Source organism: Tamandua tetradactyla, chromosome 22 (assembly GCF_023851605.1).
Source record: "Tamandua tetradactyla isolate mTamTet1 chromosome 22, mTamTet1.pri, whole genome shotgun sequence".
In the NCBI taxonomy this organism is placed as follows: Eukaryota; Metazoa; Chordata; class Mammalia; order Pilosa; family Myrmecophagidae; genus Tamandua; species Tamandua tetradactyla.
This window is the reverse complement of record NC_135348.1, coordinates 27699966-27705673: the sequence shown is the minus strand read 5'-3', so window position 1 is coordinate 27705673 and position 5708 is coordinate 27699966.

Here is a 5708-nt window from a genome sequence, read left to right as displayed (position 1 = left end):
GATTGTGTTGTGTTTTGATTTGGTAGGTAACTGGGGATGTAATGGTATGCCCACTGGTTTTTCAGAGCCACAGGGTAAATAGTATATTTATGTTTTTGTTATTAACAACAAATATTATGGGATATTACACATTAATTTTAAAAACAAAAGCATCCTAAGAAAGGGAAAGGATCCAAGATCTCTTGAATAAAGGCAGTTGTATTTTAGGGGTTAAGCTAAGTTACTATAGCAAGAGACCCAATGTAAATAATATAAAATAATAGAAGTTTTTTTCACAACTAACGGTTCCTAGATGAGCATTGCAGCTGCAAGTTTGGTCTCATGTAGTCATTCAGTGACTCAGGTTGAGGATGACTGCCGTTTTCAACACCTGGCTTCCAAGTCACTCTAGTTATTGTCATTCTAATTTGCAGGAAAAGCCTGTGAACATGTGAAGTTTTTTGGGTTGGGCCTGCGTATATCTCATGTCTTCTCACATTCCGATGGTGCAAAGACTTACATGTAAGAGGAGCTCACAAATGTAGTCCCTGGCTGGGCAGCCATATTCCAGCAGCAGACTTCACTAATGTTGAGCTAGCCTCCCGCCCCCGTGAAGTACTGACCCTTAGCAAACATTCCAAGAAACTCACCATACCCATAACTTCCAGGAGTCCCCTTGCAAAAACAAAGCTGCCCCAGCCCACATGGCAGTCCTATGATTGTCCTTGCATCTACCCGCTGGCAGCTGGAATTCTCCAATAGCTACCCTTATCCAACTTCCACCCTTGGCGGTTACAGCCCTGGTAGCTACAATCTTGTGATAACTCCCCACTTAGCCTGCCAGTTTCTTGCTCCCAAGCTAGAAAATGAAAATCCACCACCTCCCTACCCCTGCCAACCATCCTATATAAGCTGTGGCCATCTTGGGTATCAGCCCACCTGTGCATAGCCTCACACTACAGCTTCTTATACACATTCTTTGAGTTTTGGTCTCTTTTCCCTCCTGATCAAGAAACCTATCAACTACTGTGGAAGAAGATAAATAAGTTTTGATTACAGCTAGCAGCCTCTGTCAATCAATTAAATCAAACATCATTCATTGCAGCAGGCATGCCTCCTAGCCAACTGCAGATGTGATTAGCAACAGATGAGGTTCACACACCATTGGCTCATGTCCACAGCAATAAATCTAGACACCCTCACCTGGCCAAATTGACACCTGAACCTAACTACCACAAAGTCCATTCATTGAATAGCTGTGGTATCTTATATTCTGATAACCTCTGAACTGATGTGCAATTTGCTCCCACTCTCATCCCTGCCCATATGTAATGGTGAAGTAGTGAGCACAGGATAACTACACTAAAACTCTCAATTTGTAAAATGAAAGGGAAAAACCCATTGATTCAAAGCACTTGTGGAATACTCCTTGGAAGGCCTTACAAATAGTCTCTCTGTAATATCGGAGAAGTTCCTTAATTAGACACCAATTGTAATATCAGGCAGAGACTCCCTTGTTTATTGTCTTCTATGTTTCCTTTACCTAGGAAGTTATTCCCTATCCATTTTCCCTATGGCTACATTTGCAGTGGAGGTTGGGGGAATGTTCTCTCCACAAGCGGTGTGAAAACTACCTATTGTTGGCATGAGTTTGGTGCTTATATTTCAAGGCCAACCTCAAATTACTTAGGCAGTACAATGCCCTTAAAACTCCTTGTGCTGGAACCCACAACCAAGCTCTTTACTAGATCAAATTCCCAAGTGACTGTCTTTTTCTTTCATCACAGGACCCTCTTTCTACCAAAAGCTACATGGGGACAGGGGGCTAAATGAAAATATGACTGCACTGAGTATGCTACGCCTAGACTTTTCTCCTAAGGTTGAGTCCCTTTGTTTGGCTTGATGATTGGCAAAGAAGTCTTAATGGGCTATTCCCACCACCTCCCACATATCCAAAATAAAAGTTTTCAACCTTTCTTTGCTAATTTCAAGGTACAGCTTTCCTAACTACTGTGATATTCATAATATCTGTACTTCCCCTATTTCCTTCCATTTGTCCTTAGAAATGGGTAAGTTCTCTACTGTGATGCTTTGCTAAAATTGCTGAGACCTTCAAGTAACAGCCAATTCGTTTAACATTCTGGCCTTTTCCCACTTCTACCCCTACAGCCATCAGCCTGGTAATTGACAAAATGTTGCCTGATATATACATCTGGTGAATGGACATGTAAGCCCATACCCACCTTTTTGTTATGACAGCATCTCACTTCAGGATATCAATTTCAAGTCAGAAACAGGCGTGTGTGTGCAGGAACAATGTCTAGTTTCCTAGCTTGAAGGCTGGTTGAATGGTGATTGGCAGGGGAAAGTCAGCTTACCTTCTCTCCCCATGGTTCCCCAGTGGAATTCCTTGAATACTGATGCTGCCATCCTGTCCATAATTTGTGTATTTCCTTTGTTTGAAGTGTACTTAATAGTACTTTTCTAAAAATCCAAAATCCCTTAACAGGAACTTTATAGGCCAGATGTTTCGAAGTTTGGAATATTTCACATATAATAAAATATGATTCATATACCAATACGGTTGGGACAGCACTTGTAATCAAATAGTTCAACATTTCTGCAGCAAAATATATGAATATTAAGTGGGATTAAGATTTTAAAAAGCCTGTCAGGTGAGGTCAGATTTGGCTGCCATATGAGTTTTGGTGCCAAACTGATGAAAAACCACCTTTTGATTTTCAGAGTTCTGGGATTTGGGAATTGTATCTGTAACAATAAACATTTTATAGACAGTAACCAAAATTATGTAGTTCTTAAACAGTTTTTAATCATACATCTCTATTTCTATCCATTAGTCTTTCCTTTGATTAGTCCCTTTTCCAAAAGAGTCAGAGGTGAATTACAGAATCCATAATTTTGTGATCCAAAGCAAAGCAAAACTGACCTTTATTCTTCAAAATGTAAAGCCTTATGTTCTCCAATTTTATTTTTCCCTATCCTGAGTTAAAACTCTGGTAGTCATCAACAGATAGTTCGTCAATGCTGATAACCAAAATTATTGCCAGCAAAGATCTAGAGATTATTTAAGACTACTTGTAATCATGGAAGAACAGAGGATGTTTTACAAGACAGGTTTAGGATCTGAGAGAATGACTTAATTGCCTTTTACTCTATCAGAGAAACAAATTAAAGTCAAACTCCAAAACAGTGTATTTCACTTATGAACAACTTTACTATAACAAAGACTTTGATTATGTTGGCCTTAGGATCTAATTTACCGGATAATGGTGGGGAGAGGAGTATCAAACAGTGATGCCAGAGCTAAAATAATACATTGTAATTGTATAATGTATTTATCCTGTTTTAAATTTTATACATTATGTAAGATATGTTTGACCTGTTATTAAAACCTGAAACTACCCCCAAATTTTACTAAGAATGTGTACTGTATTCATTTAACAAACACAAAATGCCTAATGTGTAGTAAGGTACTATATTAGGTGTTAAAAAGATCATTTTTCAGTTATCCCATTTTCTCTAGACTACCATTATTATTTCATGCATTTAGATTTCTAAAGTCAAACTTCAAAAGTATTTCCAAAGGCATTTTCTCTCCCATCAACCCCTCATCTCACTTGTCAGATTAGGGATGATTTTATTTCCTAAGTTCTTCATACTGTGGAAATGCATGGGAGCTATAATTTGGGAAACAAATGTTGAAATTTGGTAGTAATGCCATGTGTTAACAATTTATATACAAGATTTAAGTAGCAGCCTGATAATTCATCCCTAAATCCTGCTAAAGTTAAAACAGTCACAATTGAAAAGATAACCACAAAATACCTGTTCATAGATGCTTAGAGTATAATTTATGTTTTAACTACTATGAATAGTTTACTGATTACAAACCATTTTTGGACTAGTATTCTAAATTTCTCAGAACACTAAATCCATTGCTAGTCATTAATTTTAGTATATAGGCAGTTCTATCCTGTGTTTCTTCCAGTTGGGGGACTGATACCTCAGAAAGACTACTGTTTCTAATATATTTTTCTAGAGAAATTAAAAAATGGAAGTAGGGTTATCCTTAAAAAAAAAATCAAGAATAGGTAAGCTGCTTTAGCCTGATCAAATTAAAACTTCTAAAAAAAAAAGCCAATTAAAATAAAAATGCACTTATTTTCCGCCTTTATTAGAAAAGAGTAAAATTGAAGTCATTTTAAGCAATAAAGGCAGAAAGGAAAAACCAGTTGGTTATTAAGAATGACTCTATACCTTTAAGATAAATGGGGATATATGTATATCTCCCCAGGCTTTGTCTACTGCACAAATCTAGTACACCTTGTTTATTAGAGTTTAAGCTTTGGTTAAACCTATCAGCCATGGTACATCCATGGAGGGAGCAATTAACAATGACCTAGCAAAATTGGTTGCTCATATTTTACCACTGCAGTTCATGGAGTTTAACCTGATGTTCAAGTTAAAATGAATCTGCAACCAAGAAGGTAAAAAAAGCTTTAATAAGTCTTTAGAAAAAATGTTCACATACAAAACACTTGTCAGCCAAGATTTCCATAAAATCAAGAAAGGATTTACCTCCTGTAGTAGCGATTTACTTTCAGAAACATTTTCATCTAGAATTAAGTACGCCTAGTTCATTTGGAAGTTCTAAATACAAAGCAAGAGAGGGAACAAGAAAGAGTCCTTGCAAAATGTGTTCAATTCAGTTAGTATAAATAAATACAAAATTATGGTTAAATATGTATTGAGATTTTCCACCACCAATTTATGAAAGTTCAGAACACAGCAATGGAACAAAGCGCTCTTAATTTCATTTTCAACTTACTCTCTAAAATGAGTGAATAGCATTCCTAACTATATTTGGCTTCTTTTAGAAAAAGGAGAAACTAGAGACTCATTTTCCTTTTATATAAGATCTAAATGCATTATTGGGAAGGTGGTTGTCTGGGAACTTAGGTTTGCCCAAGAAAGGGGTGTATGTCATGAATGAATCCAGAATCTTACCCAACTAGGATATAGTTCTCCAGACAGAACAGCATTAAAGCAGTCCTCTGGTATAAAAGGTTTAAATCACCTTCCAAAGTGTCTAAATGTAAAAAGTTCTTAAATATTTCAAACAGAGCAAAATACCTCCATTTAAATTGGTTTTGTGATTTTCGGAACTGCTTTAAAAAGAGGAGCAGTAATAATAATTGCTCCTATCTAATTTAGAGGCAGCTTTGACGATAATAGATTTAAAATAAATTTGAATTTGTCAGGAAAAAAAAAGATAAATAAAAATACAAGGCATGATGACTGATAATAGCCATTAGAATCTCTTAATCAACTATCTGAAAGCCTCCCTAATAATTATTTATCTGTTAAAAAGGGTACAATTTAAAGAAGAAAAAAATGTTTAAATTTTATTTTCATCAGATGGTAGGTTTAAGTCCCACTTTGTGAATGGGGTAAGCCATTCTGGCAAAAAACAAGTATAAAAGCTTAAATCTGCACACTATTTTGTTTTGTTAAGCCTATTTTTTTTGTATTCAACTGTAAAATATGTTGCGCTATTAACCAGTGACTTGAACGACACTTAGATAGTTCTGTTTTGTTGACTTGTCTGTCAACAAAGCACCTCATAAAGGAACCTATAATTTATTTTGAATGAACAACTGACCATAACTATAATTTGACACAAAATAGGTAAATGTGGGTCACATACA